The sequence below is a fragment of the Mytilus edulis genome, unplaced genomic scaffold (genome assembly GCF_963676685.1).
Source record: "Mytilus edulis unplaced genomic scaffold, xbMytEdul2.2 SCAFFOLD_995, whole genome shotgun sequence".
Taxonomy (NCBI): Eukaryota; Metazoa; Mollusca; class Bivalvia; order Mytilida; family Mytilidae; genus Mytilus; species Mytilus edulis.
Genome location: NW_027267998.1, coordinates 1 through 23090, shown reverse-complemented (window position 1 = coordinate 23090; position 23090 = coordinate 1). Strand labels below are relative to the sequence as shown.

Genomic DNA, 23090 nt, shown 5'->3' with positions numbered 1-23090 from the left:
AAACGCGGGGAAAAGAATTACGTCCCCTTCTACTGTTTCAATCATCGTTAATAGCGACGTCGCCTCAGAACGAGGGCAAACGATGGAAACTGCAGTCGGCCGGTAAGTTTTTTCCTCCTTCTAAAATTTATTTAAAAATAGCTGTACCGGTCAATTCCTTAAAAAAAAATAGAACAGATGAACTGTTTATATTTGTGTTAACTAAACGAGACAGTGAAAAGTCCGTGCAGATTGTGAAAAAGCGTTGAATTTATTTTGTGATTAAAGAAATTTCCTAGAAATTTCCTAGGCTTTAAAAACTGCGTTCGTCGGACCTAGGATGAATCAACATGATCATGTTATTTCGTTCGATTAAGATTAAATACGTATACGTATGATATACGTTTAAAAATGTATTCTCGCGACTTGCCGTATTTCACAAGCCGCTTTTTATTTTCACACCCGTTTTGTCATGCAGAAATCGTTTCATGCTGTCAGGTATTTGAAGCAAATCAAGATCTCGTGTTTCGTGTGCTTTTTGTATATAAATTTGCAAAAGTTGTGTAGCTTTGGTTAAAATTAAAACACCGTGTTTGAGTAAGAAATAGGATTTGTAGGCTTTGGAAACTCGGAGAGATTTGAGTATCGCTTCTCGGCCTTTTGGCTAAGATCAAAGTGTAGTATCTGTTCTTATCAGCTTAATATCTGATACGTACCCCATGTGGGTACTTCGATATTAAACTGATTTTTGCAACTAGGTGAGATGTTAGGTGCTTGCACCGCTCTTGCCACGAGTTGGCCTGGTATTGCAGTACCTCCAGGATCGGCTCACTCCCCTATTTGGGGAGAAAATAAATTAAAATAGAAAAGTAGCTTTCCCTTCAATAGCCTGCGAAACAGCCCCAGTAAAATATTCTCTAATGCTTTTCACTGCTACATGTGTACTTTTTCTATATATCTTTCTTAGTATTCTTTTTAAGGAGTTTGTGTAAATTGTATAGTTTTACTCATTGTTGTAAATAATTTTACTTCTCGTGCATGTGAAATAAGTTGCATTTTATTTTATGTCTGTTCTCTAAAAAGTTATTTTCTTTCCTTGTAATGTAATATTTTTGTTGTCGCTTTCTTGTATTTATAACAGCACATGTCAGTGTAATAATGTATTCTCGTTCCTAAAAAGAAACTATGAATTTTTAGCGTTACGGAAAAACGCGGGGAAAAGAATTACGTCCCCTTCTACTGTTTCAATCATCGTTAATAGCGACGTCGCCTCAGAACGAGGGCAAACGATGGAAACTGCAGTCGGCCGGTAAGTTTTTTCCTCCTTCTAAAATTTATTTAAAAATAGCTGTACCGGTCAATTCCTTAAAAAAAAATAGAACAGATGAACTGTTTATATTTGTGTTAACTAAACGAGACAGTGAAAAGTCCGTGCAGATTGTGAAAAAGCGTTGAATTTATTTTGTGATTAAAGAAATTTCCTAGAAATTTCCTAGGCTTTAAAAACTGCGTTCGTCGGACCTAGGATGAATCAACATGATCATGTTATTTCGTTCGATTAAGATTAAATACGTATACGTATGATATACGTTTAAAAATGTATTCTCGCGACTTGCCGTATTTCACAAGCCGCTTTTTATTTTCACACCCGTTTTGTCATGCAGAAATCGTTTCATGCTGTCAGGTATTTGAAGCAAATCAAGATCTCGTGTTTCGTGTGCTTTTTGTATATAAATTTGCAAAAGTTGTGTAGCTTTGGTTAAAATTAAAACACCGTGTTTGAGTAAGAAATAGGATTTGTAGGCTTTGGAAACTCGGAGAGATTTGAGTATCGCTTCTCGGCCTTTTGGCTAAGATCAAAGTGTAGTATCTGTTCTTATCAGCTTAATATCTGATACGTACCCCATGTGGGTACTTCGATATTAAACTGATTTTTGCAACTAGGTGAGATGTTAGGTGCTTGCACCGCTCTTGCCACGAGTTGGCCTGGTATTGCAGTACCTCCAGGATCGGCTCACTCCCCTATTTGGGGAGAAAATAAATTAAAATAGAAAAGTAGCTTTCCCTTCAATAGCCTGCGAAACAGCCCCAGTAAAATATTCTCTAATGCTTTTCACTGCTACATGTGTACTTTTTCTATATATCTTTCTTAGTATTCTTTTTAAGGAGTTTGTGTAAATTGTATAGTTTTACTCATTGTTGTAAATAATTTTACTTCTCGTGCATGTGAAATAAGTTGCATTTTATTTTATGTCTGTTCTCTAAAAAGTTATTTTCTTTCCTTGTAATGTAATATTTTTGTTGTCGCTTTCTTGTATTTATAACAGCACATGTCAGTGTAATAATGTATTCTCGTTCCTAAAAAGAAACTATGAATTTTTAGCGTTACGGAAAAACGCGGGGAAAAGAATTACGTCCCCTTCTACTGTTTCAATCATCGTTAATAGCGACGTCGCCTCAGAACGAGGGCAAACGATGGAAACTGCAGTCGGCCGGTAAGTTTTTTCCTCCTTCTAAAATTTATTTAAAAATAGCTGTACCGGTCAATTCCTTAAAAAAAAATAGAACAGATGAACTGTTTATATTTGTGTTAACTAAACGAGACAGTGAAAAGTCCGTGCAGATTGTGAAAAAGCGTTGAATTTATTTTGTGATTAAAGAAATTTCCTAGAAATTTCCTAGGCTTTAAAAACTGCGTTCGTCGGACCTAGGATGAATCAACATGATCATGTTATTTCGTTCGATTAAGATTAAATACGTATACGTATGATATACGTTTAAAAATGTATTCTCGCGACTTGCCGTATTTCACAAGCCGCTTTTTATTTTCACACCCGTTTTGTCATGCAGAAATCGTTTCATGCTGTCAGGTATTTGAAGCAAATCAAGATCTCGTGTTTCGTGTGCTTTTTGTATATAAATTTGCAAAAGTTGTGTAGCTTTGGTTAAAATTAAAACACCGTGTTTGAGTAAGAAATAGGATTTGTAGGCTTTGGAAACTCGGAGAGATTTGAGTATCGCTTCTCGGCCTTTTGGCTAAGATCAAAGTGTAGTATCTGTTCTTATCAGCTTAATATCTGATACGTACCCCATGTGGGTACTTCGATATTAAACTGATTTTTGCAACTAGGTGAGATGTTAGGTGCTTGCACCGCTCTTGCCACGAGTTGGCCTGGTATTGCAGTACCTCCAGGATCGGCTCACTCCCCTATTTGGGGAGAAAATAAATTAAAATAGAAAAGTAGCTTTCCCTTCAATAGCCTGCGAAACAGCCCCAGTAAAATATTCTCTAATGCTTTTCACTGCTACATGTGTACTTTTTCTATATATCTTTCTTAGTATTCTTTTTAAGGAGTTTGTGTAAATTGTATAGTTTTACTCATTGTTGTAAATAATTTTACTTCTCGTGCATGTGAAATAAGTTGCATTTTATTTTATGTCTGTTCTCTAAAAAGTTATTTTCTTTCCTTGTAATGTAATATTTTTGTTGTCGCTTTCTTGTATTTATAACAGCACATGTCAGTGTAATAATGTATTCTCGTTCCTAAAAAGAAACTATGAATTTTTAGCGTTACGGAAAAACGCGGGGAAAAGAATTACGTCCCCTTCTACTGTTTCAATCATCGTTAATAGCGACGTCGCCTCAGAACGAGGGCAAACGATGGAAACTGCAGTCGGCCGGTAAGTTTTTTCCTCCTTCTAAAATTTATTTAAAAATAGCTGTACCGGTCAATTCCTTAAAAAAAAATAGAACAGATGAACTGTTTATATTTGTGTTAACTAAACGAGACAGTGAAAAGTCCGTGCAGATTGTGAAAAAGCGTTGAATTTATTTTGTGATTAAAGAAATTTCCTAGAAATTTCCTAGGCTTTAAAAACTGCGTTCGTCGGACCTAGGATGAATCAACATGATCATGTTATTTCGTTCGATTAAGATTAAATACGTATACGTATGATATACGTTTAAAAATGTATTCTCGCGACTTGCCGTATTTCACAAGCCGCTTTTTATTTTCACACCCGTTTTGTCATGCAGAAATCGTTTCATGCTGTCAGGTATTTGAAGCAAATCAAGATCTCGTGTTTCGTGTGCTTTTTGTATATAAATTTGCAAAAGTTGTGTAGCTTTGGTTAAAATTAAAACACCGTGTTTGAGTAAGAAATAGGATTTGTAGGCTTTGGAAACTCGGAGAGATTTGAGTATCGCTTCTCGGCCTTTTGGCTAAGATCAAAGTGTAGTATCTGTTCTTATCAGCTTAATATCTGATACGTACCCCATGTGGGTACTTCGATATTAAACTGATTTTTGCAACTAGGTGAGATGTTAGGTGCTTGCACCGCTCTTGCCACGAGTTGGCCTGGTATTGCAGTACCTCCAGGATCGGCTCACTCCCCTATTTGGGGAGAAAATAAATTAAAATAGAAAAGTAGCTTTCCCTTCAATAGCCTGCGAAACAGCCCCAGTAAAATATTCTCTAATGCTTTTCACTGCTACATGTGTACTTTTTCTATATATCTTTCTTAGTATTCTTTTTAAGGAGTTTGTGTAAATTGTATAGTTTTACTCATTGTTGTAAATAATTTTACTTCTCGTGCATGTGAAATAAGTTGCATTTTATTTTATGTCTGTTCTCTAAAAAGTTATTTTCTTTCCTTGTAATGTAATATTTTTGTTGTCGCTTTCTTGTATTTATAACAGCACATGTCAGTGTAATAATGTATTCTCGTTCCTAAAAAGAAACTATGAATTTTTAGCGTTACGGAAAAACGCGGGGAAAAGAATTACGTCCCCTTCTACTGTTTCAATCATCGTTAATAGCGACGTCGCCTCAGAACGAGGGCAAACGATGGAAACTGCAGTCGGCCGGTAAGTTTTTTCCTCCTTCTAAAATTTATTTAAAAATAGCTGTACCGGTCAATTCCTTAAAAAAAAATAGAACAGATGAACTGTTTATATTTGTGTTAACTAAACGAGACAGTGAAAAGTCCGTGCAGATTGTGAAAAAGCGTTGAATTTATTTTGTGATTAAAGAAATTTCCTAGAAATTTCCTAGGCTTTAAAAACTGCGTTCGTCGGACCTAGGATGAATCAACATGATCATGTTATTTCGTTCGATTAAGATTAAATACGTATACGTATGATATACGTTTAAAAATGTATTCTCGCGACTTGCCGTATTTCACAAGCCGCTTTTTATTTTCACACCCGTTTTGTCATGCAGAAATCGTTTCATGCTGTCAGGTATTTGAAGCAAATCAAGATCTCGTGTTTCGTGTGCTTTTTGTATATAAATTTGCAAAAGTTGTGTAGCTTTGGTTAAAATTAAAACACCGTGTTTGAGTAAGAAATAGGATTTGTAGGCTTTGGAAACTCGGAGAGATTTGAGTATCGCTTCTCGGCCTTTTGGCTAAGATCAAAGTGTAGTATCTGTTCTTATCAGCTTAATATCTGATACGTACCCCATGTGGGTACTTCGATATTAAACTGATTTTTGCAACTAGGTGAGATGTTAGGTGCTTGCACCGCTCTTGCCACGAGTTGGCCTGGTATTGCAGTACCTCCAGGATCGGCTCACTCCCCTATTTGGGGAGAAAATAAATTAAAATAGAAAAGTAGCTTTCCCTTCAATAGCCTGCGAAACAGCCCCAGTAAAATATTCTCTAATGCTTTTCACTGCTACATGTGTACTTTTTCTATATATCTTTCTTAGTATTCTTTTTAAGGAGTTTGTGTAAATTGTATAGTTTTACTCATTGTTGTAAATAATTTTACTTCTCGTGCATGTGAAATAAGTTGCATTTTATTTTATGTCTGTTCTCTAAAAAGTTATTTTCTTTCCTTGTAATGTAATATTTTTGTTGTCGCTTTCTTGTATTTATAACAGCACATGTCAGTGTAATAATGTATTCTCGTTCCTAAAAAGAAACTATGAATTTTTAGCGTTACGGAAAAACGCGGGGAAAAGAATTACGTCCCCTTCTACTGTTTCAATCATCGTTAATAGCGACGTCGCCTCAGAACGAGGGCAAACGATGGAAACTGCAGTCGGCCGGTAAGTTTTTTCCTCCTTCTAAAATTTATTTAAAAATAGCTGTACCGGTCAATTCCTTAAAAAAAAATAGAACAGATGAACTGTTTATATTTGTGTTAACTAAACGAGACAGTGAAAAGTCCGTGCAGATTGTGAAAAAGCGTTGAATTTATTTTGTGATTAAAGAAATTTCCTAGAAATTTCCTAGGCTTTAAAAACTGCGTTCGTCGGACCTAGGATGAATCAACATGATCATGTTATTTCGTTCGATTAAGATTAAATACGTATACGTATGATATACGTTTAAAAATGTATTCTCGCGACTTGCCGTATTTCACAAGCCGCTTTTTATTTTCACACCCGTTTTGTCATGCAGAAATCGTTTCATGCTGTCAGGTATTTGAAGCAAATCAAGATCTCGTGTTTCGTGTGCTTTTTGTATATAAATTTGCAAAAGTTGTGTAGCTTTGGTTAAAATTAAAACACCGTGTTTGAGTAAGAAATAGGATTTGTAGGCTTTGGAAACTCGGAGAGATTTGAGTATCGCTTCTCGGCCTTTTGGCTAAGATCAAAGTGTAGTATCTGTTCTTATCAGCTTAATATCTGATACGTACCCCATGTGGGTACTTCGATATTAAACTGATTTTTGCAACTAGGTGAGATGTTAGGTGCTTGCACCGCTCTTGCCACGAGTTGGCCTGGTATTGCAGTACCTCCAGGATCGGCTCACTCCCCTATTTGGGGAGAAAATAAATTAAAATAGAAAAGTAGCTTTCCCTTCAATAGCCTGCGAAACAGCCCCAGTAAAATATTCTCTAATGCTTTTCACTGCTACATGTGTACTTTTTCTATATATCTTTCTTAGTATTCTTTTTAAGGAGTTTGTGTAAATTGTATAGTTTTACTCATTGTTGTAAATAATTTTACTTCTCGTGCATGTGAAATAAGTTGCATTTTATTTTATGTCTGTTCTCTAAAAAGTTATTTTCTTTCCTTGTAATGTAATATTTTTGTTGTCGCTTTCTTGTATTTATAACAGCACATGTCAGTGTAATAATGTATTCTCGTTCCTAAAAAGAAACTATGAATTTTTAGCGTTACGGAAAAACGCGGGGAAAAGAATTACGTCCCCTTCTACTGTTTCAATCATCGTTAATAGCGACGTCGCCTCAGAACGAGGGCAAACGATGGAAACTGCAGTCGGCCGGTAAGTTTTTTCCTCCTTCTAAAATTTATTTAAAAATAGCTGTACCGGTCAATTCCTTAAAAAAAAATAGAACAGATGAACTGTTTATATTTGTGTTAACTAAACGAGACAGTGAAAAGTCCGTGCAGATTGTGAAAAAGCGTTGAATTTATTTTGTGATTAAAGAAATTTCCTAGAAATTTCCTAGGCTTTAAAAACTGCGTTCGTCGGACCTAGGATGAATCAACATGATCATGTTATTTCGTTCGATTAAGATTAAATACGTATACGTATGATATACGTTTAAAAATGTATTCTCGCGACTTGCCGTATTTCACAAGCCGCTTTTTATTTTCACACCCGTTTTGTCATGCAGAAATCGTTTCATGCTGTCAGGTATTTGAAGCAAATCAAGATCTCGTGTTTCGTGTGCTTTTTGTATATAAATTTGCAAAAGTTGTGTAGCTTTGGTTAAAATTAAAACACCGTGTTTGAGTAAGAAATAGGATTTGTAGGCTTTGGAAACTCGGAGAGATTTGAGTATCGCTTCTCGGCCTTTTGGCTAAGATCAAAGTGTAGTATCTGTTCTTATCAGCTTAATATCTGATACGTACCCCATGTGGGTACTTCGATATTAAACTGATTTTTGCAACTAGGTGAGATGTTAGGTGCTTGCACCGCTCTTGCCACGAGTTGGCCTGGTATTGCAGTACCTCCAGGATCGGCTCACTCCCCTATTTGGGGAGAAAATAAATTAAAATAGAAAAGTAGCTTTCCCTTCAATAGCCTGCGAAACAGCCCCAGTAAAATATTCTCTAATGCTTTTCACTGCTACATGTGTACTTTTTCTATATATCTTTCTTAGTATTCTTTTTAAGGAGTTTGTGTAAATTGTATAGTTTTACTCATTGTTGTAAATAATTTTACTTCTCGTGCATGTGAAATAAGTTGCATTTTATTTTATGTCTGTTCTCTAAAAAGTTATTTTCTTTCCTTGTAATGTAATATTTTTGTTGTCGCTTTCTTGTATTTATAACAGCACATGTCAGTGTAATAATGTATTCTCGTTCCTAAAAAGAAACTATGAATTTTTAGCGTTACGGAAAAACGCGGGGAAAAGAATTACGTCCCCTTCTACTGTTTCAATCATCGTTAATAGCGACGTCGCCTCAGAACGAGGGCAAACGATGGAAACTGCAGTCGGCCGGTAAGTTTTTTCCTCCTTCTAAAATTTATTTAAAAATAGCTGTACCGGTCAATTCCTTAAAAAAAAATAGAACAGATGAACTGTTTATATTTGTGTTAACTAAACGAGACAGTGAAAAGTCCGTGCAGATTGTGAAAAAGCGTTGAATTTATTTTGTGATTAAAGAAATTTCCTAGAAATTTCCTAGGCTTTAAAAACTGCGTTCGTCGGACCTAGGATGAATCAACATGATCATGTTATTTCGTTCGATTAAGATTAAATACGTATACGTATGATATACGTTTAAAAATGTATTCTCGCGACTTGCCGTATTTCACAAGCCGCTTTTTATTTTCACACCCGTTTTGTCATGCAGAAATCGTTTCATGCTGTCAGGTATTTGAAGCAAATCAAGATCTCGTGTTTCGTGTGCTTTTTGTATATAAATTTGCAAAAGTTGTGTAGCTTTGGTTAAAATTAAAACACCGTGTTTGAGTAAGAAATAGGATTTGTAGGCTTTGGAAACTCGGAGAGATTTGAGTATCGCTTCTCGGCCTTTTGGCTAAGATCAAAGTGTAGTATCTGTTCTTATCAGCTTAATATCTGATACGTACCCCATGTGGGTACTTCGATATTAAACTGATTTTTGCAACTAGGTGAGATGTTAGGTGCTTGCACCGCTCTTGCCACGAGTTGGCCTGGTATTGCAGTACCTCCAGGATCGGCTCACTCCCCTATTTGGGGAGAAAATAAATTAAAATAGAAAAGTAGCTTTCCCTTCAATAGCCTGCGAAACAGCCCCAGTAAAATATTCTCTAATGCTTTTCACTGCTACATGTGTACTTTTTCTATATATCTTTCTTAGTATTCTTTTTAAGGAGTTTGTGTAAATTGTATAGTTTTACTCATTGTTGTAAATAATTTTACTTCTCGTGCATGTGAAATAAGTTGCATTTTATTTTATGTCTGTTCTCTAAAAAGTTATTTTCTTTCCTTGTAATGTAATATTTTTGTTGTCGCTTTCTTGTATTTATAACAGCACATGTCAGTGTAATAATGTATTCTCGTTCCTAAAAAGAAACTATGAATTTTTAGCGTTACGGAAAAACGCGGGGAAAAGAATTACGTCCCCTTCTACTGTTTCAATCATCGTTAATAGCGACGTCGCCTCAGAACGAGGGCAAACGATGGAAACTGCAGTCGGCCGGTAAGTTTTTTCCTCCTTCTAAAATTTATTTAAAAATAGCTGTACCGGTCAATTCCTTAAAAAAAAATAGAACAGATGAACTGTTTATATTTGTGTTAACTAAACGAGACAGTGAAAAGTCCGTGCAGATTGTGAAAAAGCGTTGAATTTATTTTGTGATTAAAGAAATTTCCTAGAAATTTCCTAGGCTTTAAAAACTGCGTTCGTCGGACCTAGGATGAATCAACATGATCATGTTATTTCGTTCGATTAAGATTAAATACGTATACGTATGATATACGTTTAAAAATGTATTCTCGCGACTTGCCGTATTTCACAAGCCGCTTTTTATTTTCACACCCGTTTTGTCATGCAGAAATCGTTTCATGCTGTCAGGTATTTGAAGCAAATCAAGATCTCGTGTTTCGTGTGCTTTTTGTATATAAATTTGCAAAAGTTGTGTAGCTTTGGTTAAAATTAAAACACCGTGTTTGAGTAAGAAATAGGATTTGTAGGCTTTGGAAACTCGGAGAGATTTGAGTATCGCTTCTCGGCCTTTTGGCTAAGATCAAAGTGTAGTATCTGTTCTTATCAGCTTAATATCTGATACGTACCCCATGTGGGTACTTCGATATTAAACTGATTTTTGCAACTAGGTGAGATGTTAGGTGCTTGCACCGCTCTTGCCACGAGTTGGCCTGGTATTGCAGTACCTCCAGGATCGGCTCACTCCCCTATTTGGGGAGAAAATAAATTAAAATAGAAAAGTAGCTTTCCCTTCAATAGCCTGCGAAACAGCCCCAGTAAAATATTCTCTAATGCTTTTCACTGCTACATGTGTACTTTTTCTATATATCTTTCTTAGTATTCTTTTTAAGGAGTTTGTGTAAATTGTATAGTTTTACTCATTGTTGTAAATAATTTTACTTCTCGTGCATGTGAAATAAGTTGCATTTTATTTTATGTCTGTTCTCTAAAAAGTTATTTTCTTTCCTTGTAATGTAATATTTTTGTTGTCGCTTTCTTGTATTTATAACAGCACATGTCAGTGTAATAATGTATTCTCGTTCCTAAAAAGAAACTATGAATTTTTAGCGTTACGGAAAAACGCGGGGAAAAGAATTACGTCCCCTTCTACTGTTTCAATCATCGTTAATAGCGACGTCGCCTCAGAACGAGGGCAAACGATGGAAACTGCAGTCGGCCGGTAAGTTTTTTCCTCCTTCTAAAATTTATTTAAAAATAGCTGTACCGGTCAATTCCTTAAAAAAAAATAGAACAGATGAACTGTTTATATTTGTGTTAACTAAACGAGACAGTGAAAAGTCCGTGCAGATTGTGAAAAAGCGTTGAATTTATTTTGTGATTAAAGAAATTTCCTAGAAATTTCCTAGGCTTTAAAAACTGCGTTCGTCGGACCTAGGATGAATCAACATGATCATGTTATTTCGTTCGATTAAGATTAAATACGTATACGTATGATATACGTTTAAAAATGTATTCTCGCGACTTGCCGTATTTCACAAGCCGCTTTTTATTTTCACACCCGTTTTGTCATGCAGAAATCGTTTCATGCTGTCAGGTATTTGAAGCAAATCAAGATCTCGTGTTTCGTGTGCTTTTTGTATATAAATTTGCAAAAGTTGTGTAGCTTTGGTTAAAATTAAAACACCGTGTTTGAGTAAGAAATAGGATTTGTAGGCTTTGGAAACTCGGAGAGATTTGAGTATCGCTTCTCGGCCTTTTGGCAAAGATTAAAGCGAGTGAAAAGTTAAAGTTAAAAGTTAAAGTGTTAAAATGGATTTAGTAGATTATGGATTACTTAGATGCAGTGCGAAGTTTTCGTTTACGGATGGCTCACCAGTTAACACACGTACTTGGATTATCCGTGCATTAAAGAACATTGTTAACCCGGATGATGTGACAGCGATTTTCAAGGTGGATATTGGTGGTGTTTGGTATACAACCTTTACTACTGAAGATATTGCTGATAAAGTGATTAATTCGGACTTTACGTCGTTAGATACCAGAGTTGCAGTAAGCCGTGCAGACACAAGAACAGTGTTATTGAAAGTTTTGTGGCTTCCAGTGTGGTTAAAGCTAACTGCAGTTGAATCGTTTTTAGAACAGTATGGCAAAATAGTTAGTTGTTCACGTGAAACGGAGAAATCCGAAGGAATAACGTTTGCTAATGGGAACATTAAAGTTACATTGGAGATTTCAGAGAAGGATGTACAATCGTTACCATACCGTACTAGTATAGCAGGTAAAGACTGTCTACTTACCGTGGTGGGTAGGGCACCGTTATGCCTGAAGTGTAGAACCGTTGGACATATTCGTAAGAACTGTCCGTCAGGCAAACAGGCAACAGTTCCGTTGGAAGCAGTCTCGGTTCCGGAGACTCAAAACAGTGACATTAGTGATGATACACCGGTAGATATGCAGGTTACACAGGATACTTCCCCCGTTACAAAGGATACGACACAGGAGACCGTGGATACGTCACAAGAGACCGTGGATACCGAAAAGTCCTCGTCCGTTTCCAAGTTATGGTCCGATATCGCGACAGATCCGGACGATCTTTCTGGAGAAGTACAGTACAAAGTTGTTAGTGGTAAAAAGCGAAAAGTGACTGATGTTAAAAGGGAAACATACCAACTGTGTTTAATTAATAATGTAGAAGGGAAACCTAAACCGGCATTAGGTCGCGTAAGTGACCAGAATATGATAACCACGTATATAATCAGTGATAAGGAATTGCGGGATATAATTGGTAAAGAACCGGACAGACATAAGCATAAACAGTTAATATTAGACAGTTTACAGGCAGATTTTGATATTGTAGTAAACTCAAATTATTTCAATTATAAAGAAGTTGACGGTCTCATTTAAAGTTTAAAGTAACATGGAATTTGACATGTATTTATTACATGTAGAATTTAAAATAGTTCAGTTCAAAAATTTAAAGGTAAAAGTTATTGTCGTAGCACACATGACAATGCATTATGGACTTTAGTGGGTTGTGTGTGTACGATATTGATTTTGATGTTAAATGTAATCACTATGTATTGTGTATTTTGATTTTGTTAAAGGTAAACATTATAGGTAAAATTTAACGGACGATATTTATTTATAGTTAAATTTAAATATAATACTAGTTTACAATAGCTTGTTTTAATTATAAAGGTAAATTATTTAAAGGAAAGTTTATATCTAGATTTGTAAAAGGAATTTAAAAACACTTTGTTGTTTATTTATAAATTGGGGGGTTTTCAGTATCAAAATTGGGGTTTTTTGAAAATTAATTTTATAAATTTGTTTTCGGTAATTTGATTTATATCTAAAAGTAAATAATTTTCAGTAATTTTCGGATTTATTTATTATTGAGTTACAATCGGACTATCTGTGATATATGATTTTAACTATTGATTGTATTCAATATAAGTATCTATTATTAATAAAATGTTTGAAATATAAAAAAAAGTATCTGTTCTTATCAGCTTAATATCTGATACGTACCCCATGTGGGTACTTCGATATTAAACTGATTTTTGCAACTAGGTGAGATGTTAGGTGCTTGCACCGCTCTTGCCACGAGTTGGCCTGGTATTGCAGTACCTCCAGGATCGGCTCACTCCCCTATTTGGGGAGAAAATAAATTAAAATAGAAAAGTAGCTTTCCCTTCAATAGCCTGCGAAACAGCCCCAGTAAAATATTCTCTAATGCTTTTCACTGCTACATGTGTACTTTTTCTATATATCTTTCTTAGTATTCTTTTTAAGGAGTTTGTGTAAATTGTATAGTTTTACTCATTGTTGTAAATAATTTTACTTCTCGTGCATGTGAAATAAGTTGCATTTTATTTTATGTCTGTTCTCTAAAAAGTTATTTTCTTTCCTTGTAATGTAATATTTTTGTTGTCGCTTTCTTGTATTTATAACAGCACATGTCAGTGTAATAATGTATTCTCGTTCCTAAAAAGAAACTATGAATTTTTAGCGTTACGGAAAAACGCGGGGAAAAGAATTACGTCCCCTTCTACTGTTTCAATCATCGTTAATAGCGACGTCGCCTCAGAACGAGGGCAAACGATGGAAACTGCAGTCGGCCGGTAAGTTTTTTCCTCCTTCTAAAATTTATTTAAAAATAGCTGTACCGGTCAATTCCTTAAAAAAAAATAGAACAGATGAACTGTTTATATTTGTGTTAACTAAACGAGACAGTGAAAAGTCCGTGCAGATTGTGAAAAAGCGTTGAATTTATTTTGTGATTAAAGAAATTTCCTAGAAATTTCCTAGGCTTTAAAAACTGCGTTCGTCGGACCTAGGATGAATCAACATGATCATGTTATTTCGTTCGATTAAGATTAAATACGTATACGTATGATATACGTTTAAAAATGTATTCTCGCGACTTGCCGTATTTCACAAGCCGCTTTTTATTTTCACACCCGTTTTGTCATGCAGAAATCGTTTCATGCTGTCAGGTATTTGAAGCAAATCAAGATCTCGTGTTTCGTGTGCTTTTTGTATATAAATTTGCAAAAGTTGTGTAGCTTTGGTTAAAATTAAAACACCGTGTTTGAGTAAGAAATAGGATTTGTAGGCTTTGGAAACTCGGAGAGATTTGAGTATCGCTTCTCGGCCTTTTGGCTAAGATCAAAGTGTAGTATCTGTTCTTATCAGCTTAATATCTGATACGTACCCCATGTGGGTACTTCGATATTAAACTGATTTTTGCAACTAGGTGAGATGTTAGGTGCTTGCACCGCTCTTGCCACGAGTTGGCCTGGTATTGCAGTACCTCCAGGATCGGCTCACTCCCCTATTTGGGGAGAAAATAAATTAAAATAGAAAAGTAGCTTTCCCTTCAATAGCCTGCGAAACAGCCCCAGTAAAATATTCTCTAATGCTTTTCACTGCTACATGTGTACTTTTTCTATATATCTTTCTTAGTATTCTTTTTAAGGAGTTTGTGTAAATTGTATAGTTTTACTCATTGTTGTAAATAATTTTACTTCTCGTGCATGTGAAATAAGTTGCATTTTATTTTATGTCTGTTCTCTAAAAAGTTATTTTCTTTCCTTGTAATGTAATATTTTTGTTGTCGCTTTCTTGTATTTATAACAGCACATGTCAGTGTAATAATGTATTCTCGTTCCTAAAAAGAAACTATGAATTTTTAGCGTTACGGAAAAACGCGGGGAAAAGAATTACGTCCCCTTCTACTGTTTCAATCATCGTTAATAGCGACGTCGCCTCAGAACGAGGGCAAACGATGGAAACTGCAGTCGGCCGGTAAGTTTTTTCCTCCTTCTAAAATTTATTTAAAAATAGCTGTACCGGTCAATTCCTTAAAAAAAAATAGAACAGATGAACTGTTTATATTTGTGTTAACTAAACGAGACAGTGAAAAGTCCGTGCAGATTGTGAAAAAGCGTTGAATTTATTTTGTGATTAAAGAAATTTCCTAGAAATTTCCTAGGCTTTAAAAACTGCGTTCGTCGGACCTAGGATGAATCAACATGATCATGTTATTTCGTTCGATTAAGATTAAATACGTATACGTATGATATACGTTTAAAAATGTATTCTCGCGACTTGCCGTATTTCACAAGCCGCTTTTTATTTTCACACCCGTTTTGTCATGCAGAAATCGTTTCATGCTGTCAGGTATTTGAAGCAAATCAAGATCTCGTGTTTCGTGTGCTTTTTGTATATAAATTTGCAAAAGTTGTGTAGCTTTGGTTAAAATTAAAACACCGTGTTTGAGTAAGAAATAGGATTTGTAGGCTTTGGAAACTCGGAGAGATTTGAGTATCGCTTCTCGGCCTTTTGGCTAAGATCAAAGTGTAGTATCTGTTCTTATCAGCTTAATATCTGATACGTACCCCATGTGGGTACTTCGATATTAAACTGATTTTTGCAACTAGGTGAGATGTTAGGTGCTTGCACCGCTCTTGCCACGAGTTGGCCTGGTATTGCAGTACCTCCAGGATCGGCTCACTCCCCTATTTGGGGAGAAAATAAATTAAAATAGAAAAGTAGCTTTCCCTTCAATAGCCTGCGAAACAGCCCCAGTAAAATATTCTCTAATGCTTTTCACTGCTACATGTGTACTTTTTCTATATATCTTTCTTAGTATTCTTTTTAAGGAGTTTGTGTAAATTGTATAGTTTTACTCATTGTTGTAAATAATTTTACTTCTCGTGCATGTGAAATAAGTTGCATTTTATTTTATGTCTGTTCTCTAAAAAGTTATTTTCTTTCCTTGTAATGTAATATTTTTGTTGTCGCTTTCTTGTATTTATAACAGCACATGTCAGTGTAATAATGTATTCTCGTTCCTAAAAAGAAACTATGAATTTTTAGCGTTACGGAAAAACGCGGGGAAAAGAATTACGTCCCCTTCTACTGTTTCAATCATCGTTAATAGCGACGTCGCCTCAGAACGAGGGCAAACGATGGAAACTGCAGTCGGCCGGTAAGTTTTTTCCTCCTTCTAAAATTTATTTAAAAATAGCTGTACCGGTCAATTCCTTAAAAAAAAATAGAACAGATGAACTGTTTATATTTGTGTTAACTAAACGAGACAGTGAAAAGTCCGTGCAGATTGTGAAAAAGCGTTGAATTTATTTTGTGATTAAAGAAATTTCCTAGAAATTTCCTAGGCTTTAAAAACTGCGTTCGTCGGACCTAGGATGAATCAACATGATCATGTTATTTCGTTCGATTAAGATTAAATACGTATACGTATGATATACGTTTAAAAATGTATTCTCGCGACTTGCCGTATTTCACAAGCCGCTTTTTATTTTCACACCCGTTTTGTCATGCAGAAATCGTTTCATGCTGTCAGGTATTTGAAGCAAATCAAGATCTCGTGTTTCGTGTGCTTTTTGTATATAAATTTGCAAAAGTTGTGTAGCTTTGGTTAAAATTAAAACACCGTGTTTGAGTAAGAAATAGGATTTGTAGGCTTTGGAAACTCGGAGAGATTTGAGTATCGCTTCTCGGCCTTTTGGCTAAGATCAAAGTGTAGTATCTGTTCTTATCAGCTTAATATCTGATACGTACCCCATGTGGGTACTTCGATATTAAACTGATTTTTGCAACTAGGTGAGATGTTAGGTGCTTGCACCGCTCTTGCCACGAGTTGGCCTGGTATTGCAGTACCTCCAGGATCGGCTCACTCCCCTATTTGGGGAGAAAATAAATTAAAATAGAAAAGTAGCTTTCCCTTCAATAGCCTGCGAAACAGCCCCAGTAAAATATTCTCTAATGCTTTTCACTGCTACATGTGTACTTTTTCTATATATCTTTCTTAGTATTCTTTTTAAGGAGTTTGTGTAAATTGTATAGTTTTACTCATTGTTGTAAATAATTTTACTTCTCGTGCATGTGAAATAAGTTGCATTTTATTTTATGTCTGTTCTCTAAAAAGTTATTTTCTTTCCTTGTAATGTAATATTTTTGTTGTCGCTTTCTTGTATTTATAACAGCACATGTCAGTGTAATAATGTATTCTCGTTCCTAAAAAGAAACTATGAATTTTTAGCGTTACGGAAAAACGCGGGGAAAAGAATTACGTCCCCTTCTACTGTTTCAATCATCGTTAATAGCGACGTCGCCTCAGAACGAGGGCAAACGATGGAAACTGCAGTCGGCCGGTAAGTTTTTTCCTCCTTCTAAAATTTATTTAAAAATAGCTGTACCGGTCAATTCCTTAAAAAAAAATAGAACAGATGAACTGTTTATATTTGTGTTAACTAAACGAGACAGTGAAAAGTCCGTGCAGATTGTGAAAAAGCGTTGAATTTATTTTGTGATTAAAGAAATTTCCTAGAAATTTCCTAGGCTTTAAAAACTGCGTTCGTCGGACCTAGGATGAATCAACATGATCATGTTATTTCGTTCGATTAAGATTAAATACGTATACGTATGATATACGTTTAAAAATGTATTCTCGCGACTTGCCGTATTTCACAAGCCGCTTTTTATTTTCACACCCGTTTTGTCATGCAGAAATCGTTTCATGCTGTCAGGTATTTGAAGCAAATCAAGATCTCGTGTTTCGTGTGCTTTTTGTATATAAATTTGCAAAAGTTGTGTAGCTTTGGTTAAAATTAAAACACCGTGTTTGAGTAAGAAATAGGATTTGTAGGCTTTGGAAACTCGGAGAGATTTGAGTATCGCTTCTCGGCCTTTTGGCTAAGATCAAAGTGTAGTATCTGTTCTTATCAGCTTAATATCTGATACGTACCCCATGTGGGTACTTCGATATTAAACTGATTTTTGCAACTAGGTGAGATGTTAGGTGCTTGCACCGCTCTTGCCACGAGTTGGCCTGGTATTGCAGTACCTCCAGGATCGGCTCACTCCCCTATTTGGGGAGAAAATAAATTAAAATAGAAAAGTAGCTTTCCCTTCAATAGCCTGCGAAACAGCCCCAGTAAAATATTCTCTAATGCTTTTCACTGCTACATGTGTACTTTTTCTATATATCTTTCTTAGTATTCTTTTTAAGGAGTTTGTGTAAATTGTATAGTTTTACTCATTGTTGTAAATAATTTTACTTCTCGTGCATGTGAAATAAGTTGCATTTTATTTTATGTCTGTTCTCTAAAAAGTTATTTTCTTTCCTTGTAATGTAATATTTTTGTTGTCGCTTTCTTGTATTTATAACAGCACATGTCAGTGTAATAATGTATTCTCGTTCCTAAAAAGAAACTATGAATTTTTAGCGTTACGGAAAAACGCGGGGAAAAGAATTACGTCCCCTTCTACTGTTTCAATCATCGTTAATAGCGACGTCGCCTCAGAACGAGGGCAAACGATGGAAACTGCAGTCGGCCGGTAAGTTTTTTCCTCCTTCTAAAATTTATTTAAAAATAGCTGTACCGGTCAATTCCTTAAAAAAAAATAGAACAGATGAACTGTTTATATTTGTGTTAACTAAACGAGACAGTGAAAAGTCCGTGCAGATTGTGAAAAAGCGTTGAATTTATTTTGTGATTAAAGAAATTTCCTAGAAATTTCCTAGGCTTTAAAAACTGCGTTCGTCGGACCTAGGATGAATCAACATGATCATGTTATTTCGTTCGATTAAGATTAAATACGTATACGTATGATATACGTTTAAAAATGTATTCTCGCGACTTGCCGTATTTCACAAGCCGCTTTTTATTTTCACACCCGTTTTGTCATGCAGAAATCGTTTCATGCTGTCAGGTATTTGAAGCAAATCAAGATCTCGTGTTTCGTGTGCTTTTTGTATATAAATTTGCAAAAGTTGTGTAGCTTTGGTTAAAATTAAAACACCGTGTTTGAGTAAGAAATAGGATTTGTAGGCTTTGGAAACTCGGAGAGATTTGAGTATCGCTTCTCGGCCTTTTGGCTAAGATCAAAGTGTAGTATCTGTTCTTATCAGCTTAATATCTGATACGTACCCCATGTGGGTACTTCGATATTAAACTGATTTTTGCAACTAGGTGAGATGTTAGGTGCTTGCACCGCTCTTGCCACGAGTTGGCCTGGTATTGCAGTACCTCCAGGATCGGCTCACTCCCCTATTTGGGGAGAAAATAAATTAAAATAGAAAAGTAGCTTTCCCTTCAATAGCCTGCGAAACAGCCCCAGTAAAATATTCTCTAATGCTTTTCACTGCTACATGTGTACTTTTTCTATATATCTTTCTTAGTATTCTTTTTAAGGAGTTTGTGTAAATTGTATAGTTTTACTCATTGTTGTAAATAATTTTACTTCTCGTGCATGTGAAATAAGTTGCATTTTATTTTATGTCTGTTCTCTAAAAAGTTATTTTCTTTCCTTGTAATGTAATATTTTTGTTGTCGCTTTCTTGTATTTATAACAGCACATGTCAGTGTAATAATGTATTCTCGTTCCTAAAAAGAAACTATGAATTTTTAGCGTTACGGAAAAACGCGGGGAAAAGAATTACGTCCCCTTCTACTGTTTCAATCATCGTTAATAGCGACGTCGCCTCAGAACGAGGGCAAACGATGGAAACTGCAGTCGGCCGGTAAGTTTTTTCCTCCTTCTAAAATTTATTTAAAAATAGCTGTACCGGTCAATTCCTTAAAAAAAAATAGAACAGATGAACTGTTTATATTTGTGTTAACTAAACGAGACAGTGAAAAGTCCGTGCAGATTGTGAAAAAGCGTTGAATTTATTTTGTGATTAAAGAAATTTCCTAGAAATTTCCTAGGCTTTAAAAACTGCGTTCGTCGGACCTAGGATGAATCAACATGATCATGTTATTTCGTTCGATTAAGATTAAATACGTATACGTATGATATACGTTTAAAAATGTATTCTCGCGACTTGCCGTATTTCACAAGCCGCTTTTTATTTTCACACCCGTTTTGTCATGCAGAAATCGTTTCATGCTGTCAGGTATTTGAAGCAAATCAAGATCTCGTGTTTCGTGTGCTTTTTGTATATAAATTTGCAAAAGTTGTGTAGCTTTGGTTAAAATTAAAACACCGTGTTTGAGTAAGAAATAGGATTTGTAGGCTTTGGAAACTCGGAGAGATTTGAGTATCGCTTCTCGGCCTTTTGGCTAAGATCAAAGTGTAGTATCTGTTCTTATCAGCTTAATATCTGATACGTACCCCATGTGGGTACTTCGATATTAAACTGATTTTTGCAACTAGGTGAGATGTTAGGTGCTTGCACCGCTCTTGCCACGAGTTGGCCTGGTATTGCAGTACCTCCAGGATCGGCTCACTCCCCTATTTGGGGAGAAAATAAATTAAAATAGAAAAGTAGCTTTCCCTTCAATAGCCTGCGAAACAGCCCCAGTAAAATATTCTCTAATGCTTTTCACTGCTACATGTGTACTTTTTCTATATATCTTTCTTAGTATTCTTTTTAAGGAGTTTGTGTAAATTGTATAGTTTTACTCATTGTTGTAAATAATTTTACTTCTCGTGCATGTGAAATAAGTTGCATTTTATTTTATGTCTGTTCTCTAAAAAGTTATTTTCTTTCCTTGTAATGTAATATTTTTGTTGTCGCTTTCTTGTATTTATAACAGCACATGTCAGTGTAATAATGTATTCTCGTTCCTAAAAAGAAACTATGAATTTTTAGCGTTACGGAAAAACGCGGGGAAAAGAATTACGTCCCCTTCTACTGTTTCAATCATCGTTAATAGCGACGTCGCCTCAGAACGAGGGCAAACGATGGAAACTGCAGTCGGCCGGTAAGTTTTTTCCTCCTTCTAAAATTTATTTAAAAATAGCTGTACCGGTCAATTCCTTAAAAAAAAATAGAACAGATGAACTGTTTATATTTGTGTTAACTAAACGAGACAGTGAAAAGTCCGTGCAGATTGTGAAAAAGCGTTGAATTTATTTTGTGATTAAAGAAATTTCCTAGAAATTTCCTAGGCTTTAAAAACTGCGTTCGTCGGACCTAGGATGAATCAACATGATCATGTTATTTCGTTCGATTAAGATTAAATACGTATACGTATGATATACGTTTAAAAATGTATTCTCGCGACTTGCCGTATTTCACAAGCCGCTTTTTATTTTCACACCCGTTTTGTCATGCAGAAATCGTTTCATGCTGTCAGGTATTTGAAGCAAATCAAGATCTCGTGTTTCGTGTGCTTTTTGTATATAAATTTGCAAAAGTTGTGTAGCTTTGGTTAAAATTAAAACACCGTGTTTGAGTAAGAAATAGGATTTGTAGGCTTTGGAAACTCGGAGAGATTTGAGTATCGCTTCTCGGCCTTTTGGCTAAGATCAAAGTGTAGTATCTGTTCTTATCAGCTTAATATCTGATACGTACCCCATGTGGGTACTTCGATATTAAACTGATTTTTGCAACTAGGTGAGATGTTAGGTGCTTGCACCGCTCTTGCCACGAGTTGGCCTGGTATTGCAGTACCTCCAGGATCGGCTCACTCCCCTATTTGGGGAGAAAATAAATTAAAATAGAAAAGTAGCTTTCCCTTCAATAGCCTGCGAAACAGCCCCAGTAAAATATTCTCTAATGCTTTTCACTGCTACATGTGTACTTTTTCTATATATCTTTCTTAGTATTCTTTTTAAGGAGTTTGTGTAAATTGTATAGTTTTACTCATTGTTGTAAATAATTTTACTTCTCGTGCATGTGAAATAAGTTGCATTTTATTTTATGTCTGTTCTCTAAAAAGTTATTTTCTTTCCTTGTAATGTAATATTTTTGTTGTCGCTTTCTTGTATTTATAACAGCACATGTCAGTGTAATAATGTATTCTCGTTCCTAAAAAGAAACTATGAATTTTTAGCGTTACGGAAAAACGCGGGGAAAAGAATTACGTCCCCTTCTACTGTTTCAATCATCGTTAATAGCGACGTCGCCTCAGAACGAGGGCAAACGATGGAAACTGCAGTCGGCCGGTAAGTTTTTTCCTCCTTCTAAAATTTATTTAAAAATAGCTGTACCGGTCAATTCCTTAAAAAAAAATAGAACAGATGAACTGTTTATATTTGTGTTAACTAAACGAGACAGTGAAAAGTCCGTGCAGATTGTGAAAAAGCGTTGAATTTATTTTGTGATTAAAGAAATTTCCTAGAAATTTCCTAGGCTTTAAAAACTGCGTTCGTCGGACCTAGGATGAATCAACATGATCATGTTATTTCGTTCGATTAAGATTAAATACGTATACGTATGATATACGTTTAAAAATGTATTCTCGCGACTTGCCGTATTTCACAAGCCGCTTTTTATTTTCACACCCGTTTTGTCATGCAGAAATCGTTTCATGCTGTCAGGTATTTGAAGCAAATCAAGATCTCGTGTTTCGTGTGCTTTTTGTATATAAATTTGCAAAAGTTGTGTAGCTTTGGTTAAAATTAAAACACCGTGTTTGAGTAAGAAATAGGATTTGTAGGCTTTGGAAACTCGGAGAGATTTGAGTATCGCTTCTCGGCCTTTTGGCTAAGATCAAAGTGTAGTATCTGTTCTTATCAGCTTAATATCTGATACGTACCCCATGTGGGTACTTCGATATTAAACTGATTTTTGCAACTAGGTGAGATGTTAGGTGCTTGCACCGCTCTTGCCACGAGTTGGCCTGGTATTGCAGTACCTCCAGGATCGGCTCACTCCCCTATTTGGGGAGAAAATAAATTAAAATAGAAAAGTAGCTTTCCCTTCAATAGCCTGCGAAACAGCCCCAGTAAAATATTCTCTAATGCTTTTCACTGCTACATGTGTACTTTTTCTATATATCTTTCTTAGTATTCTTTTTAAGGAGTTTGTGTAAATTGTATAGTTTTACTCATTGTTGTAAATAATTTTACTTCTCGTGCATGTGAAATAAGTTGCATTTTATTTTATGTCTGTTCTCTAAAAAGTTATTTTCTTTCCTTGTAATGTAATATTTTTGTTGTCGCTTTCTTGTATTTATAACAGCACATGTCAGTGTAATAATGTATTCTCGTTCCTAAAAAGAAACTATGAATTTTTAGCGTTACGGAAAAACGCGGGGAAAAGAATTACGT

At 35.4% G+C, this 23090-nt stretch overlaps 18 non-coding genes across 18 annotated transcripts; all 18 read left to right on the top strand.

The window, feature by feature from the left end:
* Positions 1 to 623: 623 nt before the first annotated feature.
* Positions 624 to 816, top strand: LOC139506589 (U2 spliceosomal RNA). Its single transcript, XR_011660256.1, has one exon. It is a non-coding gene; the product is annotated as a U2 spliceosomal RNA (small nuclear RNA).
* Positions 817 to 1809: 993 nt separating this feature from the next.
* LOC139506588 (U2 spliceosomal RNA) lies at positions 1810 to 2002 on the top strand. Its single transcript, XR_011660255.1, has one exon. It is a non-coding gene; the product is annotated as a U2 spliceosomal RNA (small nuclear RNA).
* Positions 2003 to 2995: 993 nt separating this feature from the next.
* On the top strand, positions 2996 to 3188 carry LOC139506586 (U2 spliceosomal RNA). Its single transcript, XR_011660253.1, has one exon. It is a non-coding gene; the product is annotated as a U2 spliceosomal RNA (small nuclear RNA).
* Positions 3189 to 4181: 993 nt separating this feature from the next.
* On the top strand, positions 4182 to 4374 carry LOC139506585 (U2 spliceosomal RNA). Its single transcript, XR_011660252.1, has one exon. It is a non-coding gene; the product is annotated as a U2 spliceosomal RNA (small nuclear RNA).
* Positions 4375 to 5367: 993 nt separating this feature from the next.
* On the top strand, positions 5368 to 5560 carry LOC139506584 (U2 spliceosomal RNA). The gene has a single exon (XR_011660251.1). It is a non-coding gene; the product is annotated as a U2 spliceosomal RNA (small nuclear RNA).
* A 993-nt stretch (positions 5561 to 6553) lies between these two features.
* On the top strand, positions 6554 to 6746 carry LOC139506583 (U2 spliceosomal RNA). Its single transcript, XR_011660250.1, has one exon. It is a non-coding gene; the product is annotated as a U2 spliceosomal RNA (small nuclear RNA).
* Positions 6747 to 7739: 993 nt separating this feature from the next.
* On the top strand, positions 7740 to 7932 carry LOC139506582 (U2 spliceosomal RNA). The gene has a single exon (XR_011660249.1). It is a non-coding gene; the product is annotated as a U2 spliceosomal RNA (small nuclear RNA).
* A 993-nt stretch (positions 7933 to 8925) lies between these two features.
* Positions 8926 to 9118, top strand: LOC139506581 (U2 spliceosomal RNA). Its single transcript, XR_011660248.1, has one exon. It is a non-coding gene; the product is annotated as a U2 spliceosomal RNA (small nuclear RNA).
* A 993-nt stretch (positions 9119 to 10111) lies between these two features.
* LOC139506580 (U2 spliceosomal RNA) lies at positions 10112 to 10304 on the top strand. The gene has a single exon (XR_011660247.1). It is a non-coding gene; the product is annotated as a U2 spliceosomal RNA (small nuclear RNA).
* Positions 10305 to 13015: 2711 nt separating this feature from the next.
* On the top strand, positions 13016 to 13209 carry LOC139506595 (U2 spliceosomal RNA). Its single transcript, XR_011660262.1, has one exon. It is a non-coding gene; the product is annotated as a U2 spliceosomal RNA (small nuclear RNA).
* Positions 13210 to 14202: 993 nt separating this feature from the next.
* LOC139506579 (U2 spliceosomal RNA) lies at positions 14203 to 14395 on the top strand. The gene has a single exon (XR_011660246.1). It is a non-coding gene; the product is annotated as a U2 spliceosomal RNA (small nuclear RNA).
* Positions 14396 to 15388: 993 nt separating this feature from the next.
* LOC139506578 (U2 spliceosomal RNA) lies at positions 15389 to 15581 on the top strand. Its single transcript, XR_011660245.1, has one exon. It is a non-coding gene; the product is annotated as a U2 spliceosomal RNA (small nuclear RNA).
* A 993-nt stretch (positions 15582 to 16574) lies between these two features.
* LOC139506577 (U2 spliceosomal RNA) lies at positions 16575 to 16767 on the top strand. Its single transcript, XR_011660244.1, has one exon. It is a non-coding gene; the product is annotated as a U2 spliceosomal RNA (small nuclear RNA).
* Positions 16768 to 17760: 993 nt separating this feature from the next.
* On the top strand, positions 17761 to 17953 carry LOC139506598 (U2 spliceosomal RNA). The gene has a single exon (XR_011660265.1). It is a non-coding gene; the product is annotated as a U2 spliceosomal RNA (small nuclear RNA).
* A 993-nt stretch (positions 17954 to 18946) lies between these two features.
* Positions 18947 to 19139, top strand: LOC139506597 (U2 spliceosomal RNA). The gene has a single exon (XR_011660264.1). It is a non-coding gene; the product is annotated as a U2 spliceosomal RNA (small nuclear RNA).
* Positions 19140 to 20132: 993 nt separating this feature from the next.
* On the top strand, positions 20133 to 20325 carry LOC139506596 (U2 spliceosomal RNA). Its single transcript, XR_011660263.1, has one exon. It is a non-coding gene; the product is annotated as a U2 spliceosomal RNA (small nuclear RNA).
* A 993-nt stretch (positions 20326 to 21318) lies between these two features.
* On the top strand, positions 21319 to 21511 carry LOC139506587 (U2 spliceosomal RNA). The gene has a single exon (XR_011660254.1). It is a non-coding gene; the product is annotated as a U2 spliceosomal RNA (small nuclear RNA).
* Positions 21512 to 22504: 993 nt separating this feature from the next.
* Positions 22505 to 22697, top strand: LOC139506576 (U2 spliceosomal RNA). Its single transcript, XR_011660243.1, has one exon. It is a non-coding gene; the product is annotated as a U2 spliceosomal RNA (small nuclear RNA).
* The last annotated feature ends 393 nt before the right edge of the window (positions 22698 to 23090 follow it).